Source organism: Marmota flaviventris, chromosome 12 (genome assembly GCF_047511675.1).
Source record: "Marmota flaviventris isolate mMarFla1 chromosome 12, mMarFla1.hap1, whole genome shotgun sequence".
Lineage (NCBI taxonomy): Eukaryota > Metazoa > Chordata > Mammalia > Rodentia > Sciuridae > Marmota > Marmota flaviventris.
Window position 1 is genome coordinate 102,327,728 of NC_092509.1, and position 18,610 is coordinate 102,346,337.

At 39.2% G+C, this 18,610-nt stretch overlaps 1 long non-coding RNA gene across 3 annotated transcripts in view; it reads left to right on the plus strand.

The window, feature by feature from the left end:
* LOC114092447 (uncharacterized) overlaps positions 1–18,610 on the plus strand; it is a 62,810-nt gene that overhangs the window by 29,492 nt on the left and 14,708 nt on the right. For 2 of the 3 annotated variants that reach the window (XR_003582721.2, XR_003582722.2), the window contains 2 exons: positions 12,327–12,442; positions 14,823–17,903. This is a non-coding gene — a long non-coding RNA (uncharacterized lncRNA). Of the gene's footprint in view, positions 1–12,326; positions 12,443–14,822; positions 17,904–18,610 lie in introns of those variants that run through there. The other variant, XR_003582723.2, reaches the window with a different exon arrangement.

Consider the following 18,610-nt stretch of genomic DNA (forward strand, 5'->3'; position numbering starts at 1 on the left):
TCCATTGTTTTCTGTCTTCCACTCTTGCTATTCTGATTCTTGATCCATGTATAAGATCTCTTTCATTCTTATTGGAAGTTTGTGGGAAGTACTTGGGCTCTTCTCTGTCTCCAGTGTTCTGAAATTTTGTAGTAATGTGCCAGAATCTAGGTCTTTTTCATCCCTTGTACTATGCACTCAGGGAGCTCTTTCTATAGAAACTCATGGGCTTCAGTTTGGGGAATTTTTCTTATCTTCTTAATGCCTTCTCAATAGTTTTCTTATTTCTCTATGTCTGGATGGCCTCGATGTTTCTAGAGGTTAGACTTTTTGAACTAGTTTTCTAGATTTTTGTTTCTCCTTCTCTCTCTTGTTTAGTAGCTCTTGGTCCACCCACCACTCGCCTTCAGTATTGAGCTTTGAATCCAGGGACACTCTACTACCAAGCTACATCCTCAGCCCTTTTTTAATATTTATTTTTTAGTAGTAGTTGGACACAATATCTTTATTTTATTTATATATTCTTATGTGGTGCTGAGGATTGAACCCAGGGCCTGGCACATGCTAGGCAAGTACTCTACCGCTGAGTCACAATCCCAGCCCCTCAGCCCTTTTTATTTTTTATTGAGTCAAGTTCTCACTAAATTGCCCTGCTGGCCCCAAACTTGCCATTCTCCTGTCTTATCCTCCCTAATAACTGGGATTACAGGTGTGCCCACCATACCCAGCTAGTTTTTGGTCTTTTTGCACTACCGTGTGGAAGATATCCTCAACTGCATCTTCCAACTCTTCTGAATTTTTCATTAATATACCAACATTTTACTTTCAAAGAATACTTTGTAATCTGAAAGTCATTTTTATATAGCATCTTATTTTATGGATGTTATATCTTGTTTTTGAAGTTTTTTTTCCTCAAATTTTCTTTCTTGTGTTTATTCATTTTCATTTTTATATTTCTGCCAGAGGATTTCTCCAGTTTTCTGGTACTACATTGCTTGTTTGTTCATATTTAAAAATTGATTGAATATATATATATATATATATAAAGTGGATTTAATATATATATATATTCAATATATATATTTTAAACTGTTGTAGTTGCTATAACAATATACCATAAACTGGCTAGATCATAAGCAAAAAAAAAATTATTTTCCACTCTTCTGAAGGCAGGGAAGTCCAAGACCAGGATGTTCACAGATTTGGTACCTGGTGAAGGCTACTTTTTGGTTCATTGATGGCACCTTCTTATTGTATCCTCACATGGTGGCAGGAGCAAGGTAGCTCTCTAATGCCTATTTTAGAAAGGAGCTAATCCAAATTGTAAAGTCACCACCCTCATGACCTAATCACCTCCTAATGCCCTAACTTTTAGTACTATCACATTAATGAGTTTTTCAACATATGAATATTGAGGGAGACATAAACATTCAGACCATAGTGATGTATCATCTCTTAGTTTCACTGGGAGTTGATATGGCTGGGTCATTGTTTGAGGAATCCTTGAATTGCTACATTTACCCTTCCTCTTGGACTAGCCTGAGACCTGAAACCCCAGGGGAAGAACTATCATATCCTGTCTAAAAAGACTGGCCGCCAGTGTCTTGGAGCCAACTGTGGTAAGAAGACTTAGGACTCAATATTCAAAACACACGTTCCTCCATGCTTGGTACTGTAGCCCACATTCAGCGGTGCCTGATGACCCTTAGCCCAGAGATGTGGTTTCACAGGCTCCAAAGATTGTAAAGGCACAGAGTAGATGTGACATGGGAGAAAAGATTTAACTATCCACTTCTTAGTCTTCTAGAAATCCTCCTCCTTAAATGTTCTTCCCACTTTTATTTTCATTTCCAGAGGTATCTGATCCTTCTAATTCCTGGCCATTTAAGCATTTCTGCAATATAGATCACTTTAGTTCTGGCTTTCCGCTGGCTGCTTTAAGATTCCACTTTCTCTGGACTGCTGACAGTAATCACCAATCAGCCTGCTTCATGAGTTACTAAATGTCATTGATTTTTTTTAACTTTCCTACTTTCTAGCTTGTCAGTTTAAAACCTTAAATTTTTTTTTCCACCATGCACTCAGCACTGCAAACAAATTTTTTAAACTATATTTTAATAGTCTAGTATATTCAGTTTCAGGAGGGAGCAAAACTAAGTACACATGTTCCCTTTTACTGGGAATTCCCAGATTATTTTCCTTTAACTGGGAGATTAGAGAATCAAAAGGAATTTAAGCAGAGCTGGGGTTGTGGCTCAGTGGTATTATTCCTTAATTCAACAAGTATGTGTTGAGCATTTGCTATGTTGTAGATACTCTTCTATATACTGAAGTTAATGAACAAACATTCTATCAGGAGTGATAGGAATATATCACTTAGAGAGTAATAAGTAGAAAAATAGGGTGATGGAAGTCTGTAGGAGAGCAAGAGAGTTGCGATTCTAGACAGGGTAATCAGAGAAGGTGTTGTTGAGATGTTGACATTTAAGTAAAGTCTTACAAGAGAAGATAAGATGAGGTATACAGATATCCTGGAAGGAACAATTAAGATAGGGAGAGTAGCAAGTCCAGAGACCCTGAGGAAGAATAGCAGTGACAGTGAGAGTGGTTGAATACAATGTCAGAAGGGTAAGAAGGGGCCAGGTGTGGTAAAGCACACCTGTAATCCTAGTGACTCAGGAGGCTGAGACAAGTTCCAGGCCAGCCTCAGCAACTTAGTGACACCCTGTCTCAAAATAAAAAATAAAAAAGGCTGGACATGTCACTCAGTGGTTAGGTACCCCTGGGTTCAATCCCTAAATGCCACCTCCCCCCCCCAAAAACAAAAAGAGTAAAAAGGGGGCAGATGATGTAGTCTTAGGATCATTATAAAAATGTTGACTTTGATGTGATACAACAGAGGAGAAAATTTAGTCCATTTCAAGAATCCCAATAGTCTTAACAGTTCCAGCATTCCCAAAAGACCAAGTTCAAAATCTCATCTCAGACTCACAGCAAACTCTTGCCAAAGGAAAGTCATATGTATCCAATATATATAATAGCATTGAGTAAATGTTTCCATTCCATGCAGAGAAGGGATGGGACCAAAACAAGACCAGAATCCAGCTGGACAAGCAACTTTTGTAGCTCCTTCCAGCATCTGGGTCATGTGGCATGGTGATATTCTCTCCAGAGGGTTTGTGTTGCCCTGCTCCTACGTTCTTGCTGGTTGTAATGCACATGACCTCACTCTTGCCTTACTTCTGCTTGATTTCAGCAACTTTCCTCCAGTATATATTCGATGTCACTGGAATCTCCTAATTTTGGGATTCTCCACTGCAGCTTCAACTTCCTTTCTCACAGCTTCACACATTCCTCCTTGAGGGGCTGCCTGCAGGAACACTAACACCTTGCCTGACCTCCCAGGCCTTCCTTTAAAATCTCAGTGGAAGCCTCTGTGAACTCCGTAACTCTTGCACCCTGCATTCCTGCAGAACCAGCACCATCTCAACAACACCAAGGTCTACCATCAGCTTATACAACAGCCAGGCTTCCTGGGACCATGACTCCAGTGCCCTCTGAGTACCTGGGCAGTTAAGCATAGTTAACAACTTCCTACCAAGTTACCTCCATAGTCTCTTAAAGGAATTTTTCCTGTGATGGGTATGGTCTTGCCAATTCCTAAGATGTCCGCAAGCCACCTCTTTGACTGCATCTGTGTAAAGTACTTAGCATCTCTTTAGTGACTGTAATCACCTCAACAAACACACCTTCTTTGGTCCCAGTTTTACATGCACTTTTCTGGCCAAATTGCAAGTCTTCCAAATCTTTCTACCATGCTTTCCTCTCCTAACTATCACAATAAACTTGACTAAAAGCTACCAGCAATATCCATGCCACCACCTGAATGTTATGCTGCCTTAAATTTCTTCCACCAGAATAATTAATCCATCACCTTTAAATTTAGTCTCACATAAAGTCTCAGGACATAGGCAAAAAGTAGAAAGTTCTTTGCCAAAAGGTAACATAAATGGCCTCTAGTCCAATTTCCAATAGAGTCCTCCTTCTCCTCTGAAACGTTGTGAGCCCATTGTTTACCATCTACAGTCCTATTGGCATTCTGGTCTTCTGAGCTTCCACAAGAATTGCCCATTAAGCTGGGTGAGTTGGTCCGTGCCTGTAATCCCAGCAGTTTGGGAGACTGAGGCAGTAGGATTGCTAGCCTCAGCAACTGAGCAAGGCCTTAAGTAACTTAGTGAGGCACTATCTCAAAATTTAAAAATAAAAGGGGCTGGGAATGTAGCTCACTGATAAAGTCCCTGGGTTCAATCCCAATACCTCCCCACCAAAAAATTGCCCATTAAGTTCTACTTACAACATTCTAAGGCTTCTCCAGCCTGCATCTCCAGACTTTTCCAAACTCTTTCCACAAACCATTTCCAAAGTTTCTAAACCACATTGGCAGATTAGTCACAGCAACAACCCCACTCCTGCTACCAATATGTTTTGGTCAGCTTTTTGTTTCTGTGACCAATATATACATCAAAAACAATGCAGAGGAAGAAAGTTTATGATGACTCACGGTTTCAGAAGTTCAGTCTGTGGTGGGCCAATTCCATAGCTCAGGGCCTGAGGCCAGGCAGGTTCATGACAGCCAGGAAGCAGAGAGAGCTTGAGTGCAAGGAGCCAGGCATCACATGACCCCCAAGAGCATGCACCCAGGGAGCTACCTTCTCCAGCCATGTCTTGCTGTCTAATCCACTCAGATTATCAATTCATCAAGTGGATTAATCCAATGATTTGGTTATATCTCTCATAATCTAATCATGTGAAAATTCCTGCATTTTCTCCTACATGAACTATTAGGGGATAGGGGATGCCTCATTTCCAAACCATAACAGGGCTCACAAACCATTTTGTGTGTACACGCGCGCACGTGTGTGTGTGTGTACATATATATGTGTGTACGTGTGTATATACTTGAGATTGAACCTAGGGGCACTTTGCGTCTGAGCCACTCAGCCCTTTGTATTTTTTTATTTCCATTTTTTGTTTTGGTAACAGAGATTGAACCCAGGGGCCCTTAACCAGTGAGCCATATCTTCAGCCCTTTTTATTTAAAGTTAGGGTCTTACTAAGTTGCTTACCTCACTAAGTTGCTGAGGTTGACTTTGAACTTGAGATCCTCCTACCTCAGGCTCCTAAGCTGTTGGGATTACAAGCATGAACCACCACAGCCAGCTTTATTTTTTATTTTGAAACAGGGTCTCACTGAGTTGTTTAGGACCTCACTAAGTTGCTGAAGCTGGCCTCAAATTGGTGATCCTCCTCCCTCAGCCTCCTGAGTCTCTGGGATTACAGATGTACTCCACCATGCCTGGTACAAACCACTGTGTCTCTTTCTTTGTGGTAGGAAGAGTAGCAACATGATCTTAATTTTTGAAGGAATATTCTCATTTATTCAGGCTACAGTTCTCATCCAACAGTGCTCAAAATCTGGTTGAATATGCCATGTATAGAGTGTGCTGAGATTTGTTAGAAGATTCACAGCAGGGCTTTGAAGCAGAACAAAACTCTATACTTGCATTAAAAATTATATACATAGGGCAGGGGTTATAGCTCAGTGGTAGAGCACTTGCCTAGCATGTGTGGGACACTGGGTTCAATCCTCAGCACCACATAAAAATAAATTTTAATTTATATATATATATATTTATTTAAGAGAGAGAGAGAGAATTTCAATATTTATTTTTCAGTTTTTGGTGGGCACAACATCTTTGTTTGTATGTGATGCTGAGGATCGAACCCGGGCCACACGCATGCCAGGCGAGCGCGCTACCGCTTGAGCCACATCCCCAGCCCCAATAAATTTTAATTTTTTTAAAAAATTACATACTACATAACACAATAAGATATATAATAAAGGCTAGATGGAAACAATATAAACAGAATTAGTTTTAAGCAGGCCCAGGGTGACAAGAAACTTATAGGGACAGGTGGCTCACACTCCCAGCATGCATTTTTCACTGCCACTTATCCCACATCCCACTCCTGTGGCCTCATGCGTCCTTCCTTAGGATCACTTGCCTGGAAGGAGAAAGTCTAACCAAGTTTATAGAAAGTTCTGTACAATATGGTAGCTCTTGCCCTAAGTGGACTTCTGTGACATTTAGCTTCATTGGGGTAAATTAACTCTGAAGGGTGAGAAGAGATATCTTCACTGTGGGAGAAATGTCAAGGACTAAAACTCATTGGGTTGTCTGCTCTCTGCAACTGAAACATCCTTTGTGATGTGAATTTTCTATACCGCATTACCTCAAACAAAAGAACTCTGAGTCAACAGTCAGATGCCCATTGGATTTACAAGTCTTATCTTGCACCTCATTGGTCAAAAGTATTTGGTGCCCTTGGTCTAGAACAGTGGCATGGCTGTTGAAAACTCAGGTACCTTGCCTGCTCAGGGACCATGCTCTACTGGGGTGAGCATCTGGGGTGTGTTCTTGCCAGGTGAGGTAAATGCTGTGAGCCTGTGACTAATCCAGAGTGTACTTTCTCCTCTACAGGAACCACAGGAATATAAAAGGGGTTGCTTTGCAAAAACTTTTCACTTAATGGCTCTTACACAGAATGTTTATTTCCTGACTTTGCTAATTTAGCACTTTTAACAATTAAGGTAGGAGTATGTTCACCAGGGATATAATAATTTTGTGGGGTAAACAAGTAGAAATGTGATTTAGTCAGAAAATAAAGATTCACAATTTAAGTGAGAAGACAGACCTAGAGACAGCAGTCGAGAGGAGTCATCAGGTGTCAGACATGAAAGTGTAAGAACAGATAATTCTTCTAAAGAGGAGTACAGATTGAGCAGCCAGCCAGAGACTGCACCCCGGGAAATCCTGGAGTCAGAGGCTGAAGAAATCAAAACAGGCTGATGCAATCACAATTTAAAAAAAAAAAATCAATGAGGCATTTCTAGTTTTAAATGATATTTGGCTAGCAGCCTCCAACTCCGCCTGTCTCAGCTGCTGCCTAAAACACACAGAATAATTAAGAAAAATGGGAACATTTATACCAATGCAGAGCATGAAGAATGATAGGCTGCCCATTGCTAGGAGGAATTATCCTAATTCATAAGGCTAATGGAGTTGGATTCAGAGAAACCAAACTGGTAGCCTATCAATACCCTGTTTCATGATTCAAAACAGATCCACCCATCTGAAAGAAGGTAAAGGGCTGAGTGTCCTTCCCCCACAGTCTGCTCACTGAATCAGAGAGGCAGTGTTCAGACAGAGTTGCAAACTAAACAGCTGTCCCTCTTTTGCCTCCAAAATCTGAAATCCTGCTTTGAGAAGTGATTGTGGTACTGTCAGAAGCTATCCTCATTTTTTGTGTACATGGAGACTGAAACTTCCAAAATTCAGTGGGGAAGGATGAGGTGGATGAAGAGACAATAGTTGTCCGTTTGCGCTAGCAGATTTGTCCCTATGAACACAATCTTCAGGCAGCATTCTGGTCACAGTGCTTACTGAGATGACAACAAATCAGGGATTCTACTGGTTTGGCTGAGAATCAGTCAGTTTCCTTCCCTCAGGCCGGGACATTACAGCTGTCTCGTCCTGTTGCAATACAGCAGAAATCAGGCAGAAAAAGCACGAGGACTTACTCTGACGTTGCGCGTATCCATCTGGCTTTTAGTTACAGACCCAAGATGGAGCCAAAGGAAGTCCATATTTCCGCCGGAATATATTTCGGATATACTGAAAATGGGTGAAAAATAAAGAGGGAGAAAAAAATATCCAAACTGCCTTAAGGGCTTAATAATTCCCTGTGAAGACAACCACATGCTCACGTGGTGCACTTATTTCCTCAGGTTGACATTCCTGGCTCTGTCTTCAGAACCTACTAACTAAAGTCAATCTTGCCTGATGACCTTTGGAAAAGATCCAGTTCTTAAATTCATCTTCCCCCTGCAGATTCATGTTTCAGATTATCGTTTGATCCTGGGGGCTGCTTGGCAAGCTCTGAGAGTTTGACTCCCCGGTGACACCACCCATGGCTGGTGGCCGGCCCTACTGACTCGCACATAACCTGCACTACTTCCTTGAACCCAGAACCATATCCCAAGCCAAGAGAGCTTGTTTCAAGAGAGATGTAAAAATAATATAGAAAGGGGGAAAAGATCCTGAAGATTCAGAAATCTTGCTTATCTCTGAAAGTGGATTTCAAAGGAAACAGATATCTCTTTTAGAAAAAAATATGGAGAATATCTCTCTTCGGAATTCTCCATAAGAAATTCTGAAGTTGTGGCCTGTACAAAACAGAAGCCAAAGGACAAAAGAAGATGAGCTAAAACCCAAGCTGAGAATTAAGAGTAGATCTGAGGAATAACCTACAGGAAGTTGGACAGAAGTAACAACAAATCAAAGACAAGTTAAATAAAAATGTCTAGATCTAAAAGAAGACCTAAAATAGAGGGAAAAAATGTAACATTAAATTGATGGAGAAAGATCCACATCTAAACATATCTTGTTGGAGAGGGGTAATGAGGATTTTATAAGCATCCAAACAAATTAAACCAGATTACTTATAAATGATCAAAAATCAGATGGGGGCTGGGGATGTGGCTCGAGCAGTGATGCGCTCGCCTGGCATGCTCGGGGCGCTGGGTTCGATCCTCAGCACCACATAAAATAAAATAAAGATGTTGTGTCCACCGAAAACTGAAAAATAAATATTAAAAAATTCTCTCTCTTCTCTCTCTCTCTCTTAAAAGAAAATCAGGTGGGTCTCATTTACAGATTTCAGTATAACAGGATTTGTAACAAAGTTTGAATGAATAAAACTTGAAATTTGAGTTGTGGCTCAGTGGTAGAGCACTTGCCTTGCATAGATGAGGCACTGGGTTTGATTCTCAGCACTGCATATAAATAAATGAATAAAATAAGGGTCTGTCAAAAACTAAAAATTTTTGTAAAAACTTGAAATTTGAAATTGAATGAATAAAACTTGAAATTTGAGATACTTTTCAATGAGAACCAATGTGTGTGTGTGTGTGTGTGTGTGTGTGTGTGTGTGTGTGATAGCAAGAGAAATCATAAGGAACTGTAGGGGGAAAGTGCCAATGATGTTCCCTTTAAAAAAAAAAATAATCTCAAGTAGGGCTGGGCTTGTGGCTCAGTGGTAGAGCATTTGCCTAGTATGTGTGAGGCACAGCACCAGATAAATAATTAAATAAATTTTGTTCATCTACAACTAAAAAAAATTTTTTTAAAAAATCTCAAGTATGTATTCATCTAATCTAAGAAAGCAAGCAAATTGAGAATTCCAAATTAAGTGTGGACATTAAAGCCCATTAAACATCATTAATTTATTCAGTTAACAGATGTTTATTAAGTTTTTCCTATGTGCTGAGCATTGGAAAGCAACAGTGAAAGAACTGGTGTCTTGAAGCTAGTGGGAAATAAATAAAATTCAACAAGTATGTGCTGTAGAGTATATAGCAGAAGCAACTGGCTGGGTTTGTGGCTCAGTGGTAGAGCACTCACCTAGCATGTGCGAGGCCCTGGATTCAATCCTCAGTACCACATAAAAATAAATTAATTAATTAAATAAAGGTATTGTGTTTAACTACAACCAAAAGATAAATATAAAAAATTAATAATTGTGGTAGATAAGTGGTTGGATTCAAAAGATGTATACAAACAAATATAGTTAAAGAATAGAATTGACAGAACATGGTGAATGTTTGGACACTGCAATAAGGGAAAGGAGGAGTTAAGAATGATGGCCAGGGCTGGGGATGTGGTAGAGTACTTGCCTAGTGTTTTAAGTAGCTTTTTTGTTACTATGACCAAAATACCCAATAAGAACAGTTTTAGAGGAAGAAAAGTTTGGTGTTCACAGTGTCAGTCGATGGACAGCTGGCTCTGAATGGAGCTCAAATCTCGAGGTGAGGCAGAACATCATGGTGGAAGGGTATGGTGGAGGAAAGCAGCTCAGGTCATCACACCAGGAAGCAGAGAGAAAGAGAGAGATACTGCAGACCAGGAACAAATTATAGACCCCAAAGGCACACCCATGGTAACCCACCTCCTCCAGCCACACCCTACCTTCCTACATTTACCACCCAGTTAATCCCTATCAGGGGATTAATGCACTGATTAGGTTAAGACTCATAACCCAGTCATGTCATCTCTAAACTTTCTTGCATTGACTCAAATGTGAGCTTTTGGGGTACACCTCACATCTAAACCACAACACCTGACATACATAAGACCCCAGTTCAATCCTCAGATTACAAAACAAAACCTAAGAACCTAGAGTATGAATCTGCAGCTAAGGGGGTAGATCTTTCCCAATGTACATATTTTGAAATTAAAAACAACTGTCAAGAGGTTAGCCCAAGAATGTTAACAACAGCCCCAAACTTAAAATAATCCAAGTGTTCAGTAGGAGAATGAATAAACACATTATGGCACACTCCTACAATGACATACTACTCCAAGTAATAGATAATGAACTATTGAAACCCATCAGTACAAGAAGCCAGACCCAAAACACCACATTATCCCATTTACATGAAGGTAAAGAACAGGTAAAATTAGTATATAGTATTAAAAATCAGAGTAGTTGTTGCCTGGATTTTCTGAATGTGGGGTACAGGGAGGTGAGGATAAGGGGTTTGGATAGAAGACACTGAAAGGGAACCAAGTCCTTTGAACCATGAACCAAAGGGCAATGTCCTAGGTTTGTCTTGACTGGGGTATTCGTTATATGGGAGGGTGGATTTATCTTAATTTATCCAGTTATATATATTACATTTATGAATTTTACTGTATGTAATTAAATAAATCATTCAGTGAAAAATAAATTTTGTAAAATTTTCATATAGTCTTAGTAAAAATTTCAAAAATAAAGTTTCAGATTCAATTTTACTTAATAATTTATCAAGAAAAGAAAACTCTCACGAGAGCATTTCCACAAGCTCCTACCATCATCACATCTGCCCACCTACATCTGTGCCCAGATACTGTCTTTCCTCCTCTTTCTAAAAATGAACTGCTGTGCTCCTAGGGCCAACTCCTCCATTTTCGCATTAGGTCTCATTCCATCTCATCTCACCTCATCAAGGGCATTACTCTAGCAACTCTCCTCTCACCCTTCTCCATAAATTTTTGGTCTCTACTGAATCATTCATATGAGAATAAAAACATGCTGTAAAAGTTCCCATCTTAAAGAAAGAGCTAGTTTGCTGGGCACAGTGGCCCTCACCTGCCAGCTACTCAGGAGGCTGAGGCAGGAAATAAATAAAATAAAGTGCTAGGGATGAAGCTCAGTACTGCAGTGCTTGTCTAGCCCTGAGTTCAATCCCCAATACTGAAGAGAGAGAGAGAGAGAGAGAGGTATCTTCCCTTAACCTGACAGCCTCCTCCCTCTTCTACTCCATTTCTCTTCTCCTATCTTAACAAAACTCTCAAAATGCTGCCTGTATTCTATATCTACAATTCCCACCCATGTCTTCTCTTGAACACCTCCAAGTAGGGTTTTGCTTTTATCATTCAACTCAAACAGCCTACTAAGATCACCAGTAGGGCCTGGGGTTGTGACTCAGCAGTAGAGTGCTGGCCTAATATGTGCAAGGCGCTGGTGTTCGATCCTCAGCACCACATAAAAACAATTAAAATACAGGTATTGTGTCCAACTACAACTAAGAAAAAAAAGAAAGATCATCAGTAACCTTTATGTGGCCAGTCCACCGACTTCTTTCTTCCTTGAAACACTCGTTACTCGCTGCCAGGAATCACAGTTCTCTTCATACCTCATGGACTGCTCTTCCTTTGCTAATTCATCTTCCTCAGCCTGATCTCGTAAGTGTTCAGTGTGGTCCTTGCACCTCTGTTTCCTGTCCTATGCTCAGTGTCTGAGTGGTGACATCTGTCTTACAGCTTAAATATAATCTACATGCTGACAGTAGCTAAATTTTTAAAAAATCTGTCTCCTCAAGACCCACCTCAAGAATCCCACCAAACCTCTAAGCCCACATTAATTAATCCCAGCATAGCTCAGAGGAAAAAATGCAAGGTCTTTTGTAGGGGAGAAAATAACTTTATACATATAGAAAACATATCAGTTGAAGGCAACTGGGATTGTCAGAAATTTGGGGAGCATACAGACATATTCTAAAAGTGTTAGTCCAAGGAGAAAAAAAATGTAAGCTTAGATCTTATCAATATATAAAATATGGATATTTGATATGTTTGTCCAAGTCCCTGGGTGTGACTATAACAATTTGCTTTGTGGGCTCATGAGTCTGGCTGCAAGGGTGGCCTTAGTGAATGAAACTGAATGCCAAATTTTCTTTTATGTAGGAATGAAACCTAAGGCTCAGGGAAATGGGTGTGTTCAGCAGATCTCTTCATCCATGCATCAAATGTGACCTCTCGGTGGCCTGGAGGCTTCCCTTCATCAAGCCATTACTAAATTAGTAAGTAGGAAAAGGTTGATCAGTTAATAAAATGCCTTGATATGGGAGGCCCCCAATCCTCGAAAAGCTCTGTGTTGGCTTCCACTACAGTCGGCCATGATGGTAAGAAAGGTTTCCATGAAATTGAGGATACTGATTTCAGTAGGATAATAGGATCCAGGAGGAGGAGGCCGGGTGGCAGCATTTAATCAGGAGAGACAAGACAGATGCAATTACCACATTAATCTGCACAGAGGAAATGTTAATCAAGTGTTTTAGCACAAGAGATTTGTGGCAGTAATTAACAATTACAAGATCCCTAGCAATGAGATAGATGGGCAGCTTATCAAAGTTTTGCTTTAGAAAATGTCTAGGAGGTCTTTAGAGAAAGCAGTATGCAATCATTTAAAAGTACATACTTGTAAACATTTTGCTAGCCCTGTATTAATTAGACACAACATTAGGAGTTTTAAGATTCTAATATTTTCATTTTCAAGTTGTACTATAAAAATATCTTAAAGTGGGCTGCAGTTGTGGCTTAGCAGTAGAGCACTTGCCTAGCATATGCAAGGCCCTGGGTTCAATTCTCAGCACCACATAAAAATAAATAAAATAAAGATATTATAAAAAAATACTTTAAAGTATTTGAACAGGATCAGTAAATGAGATTATTGAAAAAGTTGGGACACAAAACAGCATGATAGTATGATTTACATCTACTAAATATATATATATATATATTTAATATATCATAACAGTACACTATTATATAGTATATATTAATTAATATAGTATAAAATATAGACTAGAAGGAACTTTTGGTTTCAATCAAGATAGAATAACAGGGACAGGGGTTATAGCTCAGTGACAGAGCACTTGCCCAGCATGTGTGAGACACCATTTTTGATCCTCAGCACCACATAAAAAAATAAATAAAATAAAGTTTAAAAAGAAAGATAGAATAACCAAAACCAGGTTTACTCTTCTACCTACAACAACTAAAAAATTGACCAAAATTCATTGAGAAACATAAGCTACCTAAATGTGCTCAAAAGAAATAGAAACTCAAATAACCCTGTTTCTATCAAAGAAATTGCACTTGTAGTTAAAAGTTTCCCCCACTAAAATAAAACTGCTCTAGAATCCATATGAATTTTTTGGTGAGTTCTACCAGTCAGGCCAAAATAATACCAATGCTATGTAAAAGCTTCCAAAAACTTGAAGAGAATAAAATACTTGCCAACTGATTCTACAAGGCTAATATTATTCTGACACCAAAACTCAATAATGATATTACAATACACAAGCAACACACACACATAAGCACAAACTAAGCACCGGTATCCCTCAAGAATATAAATGTAGGTACGGGGAGTTTGGCTCAGTGGTAGAGCACTTGCCTAGCACCTGTGAGGCACTGGGTTTGATCCTCAGCACCACATAAAAATAATTAGCTTAAAAAGCTATTAAAAATATATATAAATGTAAATAATTCTTAACAAAATTCCACCAAGCTGAATCCAGCAATGTACAGAAATGATAGTATGTTATGCCCAAGTGAGATTTTTCCCAGTAACAAGTGAAAATCAACTGATTACAAGTAATACATTTAGCTCCTGGGCTACATTGGGCCCCAGAATTTTGGCATCCAGAGTTTCAGTCCTTAGAGATTAAAGCATTGCTACCCAATGTGTGGTCTATAAATTGGTCTTTATTACTGATCTGCAACAAGATAAGGATTTTATACAAGATCACTGAGTGTCCTGTGAGTTATCTCCCTCAACCTGCTTAGCAAGATTTTCTGAATAGAGGAGGTAAGCAATACATTGATTTACATTCTGGTGTAAACATCTCATTTTGTCTTGTGCAGTTCTTTCGGTGGAACTGTATTAAAAAACTTCCTACTGAAGAAATTAGCTAACAATCTGAACTGTGTCTGGGGTTCTTACTGTGAAGTTTCACAGTTAGGCAAACTCCAAATAGGCTAAGATTTGGGTGACATTTTTATTTCTAACTCTTAAATATTAGTGAACAGCCAAAAATCATCAGACCTTTTAGGAAAGTCTATCATGAAAGAGACCAAAAGAAATAGTCAAAAAGACTTCAGGAAACTGAGGCAAGTAGATAGTAGGGGAAAAAAAATCTCTTGAATAAAAAATGATGACATGCTTAAAGAGATAAAGGAGACAGAATCCATGAAATAAGATCATAAAACCATGGTTGCTACTACTGTTTTGTGGGGTTTTGTTTGTTTGTTTGTTTTTTCAGTACTGGGGATTGAGGCCAGGGACAAGCTACCACTGAACTGCATCTCCAGTCCTTTAATTTAATTTAATTCTTTTTTTTTCTTTTCTTTTAATTTAATTCTTTTTTCTTTCTTCCTTTCTTTCTTTTGAAACAGGGTCTTCTTAAGTTACCGAAGCTGTCCTCAAACTTGGGATCCTGCTGTCTCAGCCTCCTGAGTAGCTGGAATTACAGGCATGTGCCATCATGCCCAGTTTAAAGTTTGTGGTTGTGGTTGTTGTTGTTTTAGGATATTGTATTTAGAGAACAAGAAAGTGCTCTTGGAAATGGAGACTACAACAAAAATTTTATATTAAGGAGAAGAGTTTAATGATAAAGAAATCTTTCAGAAAGTAAACAAAGATAAACCAAAGGAAAATGAGAAATTAAAAAACAAGAAAACTCAAAAGATTGAGTGCCAGTGCCCAAATTTAGAAAGAAAAACACATAAAGAAAATCATTAAATAAATCATGCAAATTTTCTATAGCTGAACAACAAACCTTCAGACTGAATGAAAGTTTTGAGCACCCAGCACAATAAATGAAAAAGACCCATTACAAGCTGCAGTATTATTGAATTTCATACCTAAAATTAAAAAGATTTAAGGGGTTTTGGAAATTTAAAAGTCACATGCAATGGGTGAATGTCCTCAGAATGTTCTCCACTGTGATCACCGAAGCTAGAAAATAATGAAGCAAAAAAGACAAGAGGGAGGGCTGGGGGTGTGGCAAGCCTGGCATGCGTGAAGCACTGGGTTTGATCCTCAGCACCACATAAAAGTAAATGAATAAAATAAAGGTTTAAAAAAAAAAAAAAAGAAAAGAGGGAATATTATCGCTAACCCAGAATTCCATCCCCACCAAACAATTGGTTATGTATAAGGGTAGAATTAGATTTTTTTTTTTTTTGGTACCAAGGATGGAACTTGGGGCACTAGACTACTGAGTCACATCCCCATCCCTATTTTGCATTTTATTTAGAGACAGGGTCTCACCGAGTGGCTTAGCCTCAGCCTCCTGAGCCACTGGGATTACAGGCGTGTGCCACCACACCCTGCAAAATTAGACATTTTTAGACAAGTAACGTGTGAAAAATGACCTCCCATGTACCCTTTCTCAGAAAGCTGCTGGTGGATGTATGTCACCAAAAAGAGGGAAAGAACCAGATTACACACTTAATGGAGGTAACTGAGAAGAGCTTAATGGAGGGACTTTTTACAGAGCTGTGGACTACTTGGAGGGGTTAAGGAAAGCAACAAGGAGCAGTGTAGCATTCTGGGCCTGCGAACACCCTAGGCCTCAACAGGCCGGGAGATAGACAGAGCTAGGTGAAGAGGGTGGCCTGATAGAAGCCCTGCTTTAGATAAAGGGAGGGAGTTGGGGGAATCAGTGCCCCAACTTGACTCTCTTCCTCCCTCCTTCCTTGGCTGAACCCAACCAAAGACCAAAAAGAACAGTGATGATACGAACCCCGAGAGAAAGCACAGAGCAGAATCAAAGGAAAGAGCAAGGGGCATGAAGGCCAAGGGATTTCTGCGCCAGAAGCTGGAATTAAAGTCCTAGAAGACCATGTAACAGATTGGAACAAGACACTGGAGAACTACAGGGTGGATATCTTAAAATTTGATAAAAGAAACCAATTGGTTACCTTATGTGCTTAATGATCTTAAAGGATATTGATCATTCTTTCTAAGATTGAGGAAAATAATTTGTCATAGTTGTAGAGCAAACTAAGCAAAGAAACTAGGCTACTATTAAGTGAATATTAAGTGAAGAAAAATTAAAAGTAGAACCAGGAAGAAAAAAAAAAACAGTCTTTATACTTAGTTCAACTCTGAATACTGTGCATGTAAAAGTTATAAGAGATATTGAGTGTTCATTTAATAATCTGATAAGTGTAGAGACAAGAACTGATAGCAAATGGTAATATTTCAAACCAAAATATCAAGAAACAGCAGTATCGGGTATGGTGGTGCATACCTGTAATATTATCTATTCTGGAGGCTGAGGCAGGAGGATAGCAAGTTTGAGGCCAGGCTGGGCAACTGAGATTCTGCCTCAAAATAAAAAATTAAAAGGACTGAGGATGTTACTCAGTGGTAGAGTGCCTGCCAAGCATGTAAGAGATCCTGGGGCTCAATCCCCAATACTGGAAAGACAAAACAAAAACGGCAGTATAAGCATGTCACTTAGAAATACAGTGCAAATATCGGAGGAACCAGTTGTGTGATTGATTGCATGTGTCAGCTTGATAGGGCCACAGGTACCCATCCATTTGGTTAAACATAATTTCTGAGTGTATCTTTGAAGAGGTTAGCCCTTGAATTGGTAGTCTCAATACAATAGATGGCTCCTGCCAGTATGGGTGGACATCTTCCTTCAACAAAAGTTGAAGGCAGATTAAATTAATTCTGCCTGACTGATCAGCTGGTACCCACATCTCCCACCCTTGGCATTCCTGGTTCTCAGGCTTTCAAACTTAGACTGGAATCCATATCGTGGCTCTCAGACCTTCAAAATACTCCATTGTGCCTCCTAGTCTCCAGCTTGCAAATGGCTGACAGTGGAACTCTGCCTCCATAATCACAGCAGCCAATACCTTACAATGAACTTCTGCATAAAGATATATATGTATTTCATATATATATATATAATATGACAGTATATCGATATATCCTCTCCAATTGGAGATACACAGCCAAAAAAAAAAGACATGAAATAGTAGTTCCTAAAGAATAGAGGGAGGTGGTAGTTTGGGGGAGGGATGGGACTAGGGATTACATTTTTCATTACAAATTTTATAATTCTTTCGATCTTTAACCTGCGTACAGATAGTACTGTGGTAAAATTTAAAATTAAACTTAAAACAGCAAATTAAAAGTTTTTTTGTTAAAATAAAATTAAACTAGGCAGGGCACAGTGGTTATGCCTAAAGTTCTAGCTACTCTGGAGACTGAGGCAGGAGGATTGCAAATTTGAGGCAAGCCTGGGCAATTTAGTAAGATCCTGTTCCTAAATAAAATTAAAAAGGTTTGGGGATGTAATTAAGTGATAGAAGGCTTGCCTAAACATGCAAGGCCCTGGGTTCAATCCCCAGAACTGCAAATAATAGTAATAATAATTACTAATTTAATTAAAAGATGGATAACTTCTTTATACCAGTTTAATATGAAATAAGCAATAAAACCTTGTTCATTCCTATCTTGTTCCAGTTCCATGATTTCCAAGTTTCTTCTCCCCTGTGCCCCAGCTCCCTCACATGTTATTAAGTGAAGATTATTTTACCATCTTCACAAGGAAGGAGGAAAACTAATAAAAAATGATTGATAAGTATAAAGAAGCTGCTGAAAAGATGAGGAATCTGGGGCAAGTTTTTTTTTTTTTTTTTTGGCTTGAAATTGTTAGAACAGAAGATATGAAAAAGAATTATAGAATGTAGGGGTTTAATTCAGAAATTTCTTCTTGGAGACAGACTTTTATTGAACAAATACATTCTGCAAATGCTGTCAAGTATATCAACAACCAGAGTGGGCCTCCAAAGCACTCACAAAGCCAGTAAACATGATACTCAAGACAAAACCCACTTAAACCTGGGTGCAGGGGTGCACTCCTGTGATCCCAGCTATTCAGGAGGCCGAGGCAGGAGGATCCAAGTTCATAGACCACCTTGGTCAAATAACAAGACCCTGTCTCAAAATAAAAAAGAAGTGGGGATGTAGTTCAGTGGTAGAGTGATTGCTTAGTATGTGTGAGGCCCTGGGTTCAGTTCCCACTGGAGGGAGGGGGATTTGCTAAGCTAAAATATAACAAAACAACAATAAAGCTAACAATAACTGAGCAATTGCTAAGTGACAGGTATTGTGCTGAGCCCCTTGTTTGCATTACATCACTCAAGTCCTCACAGAG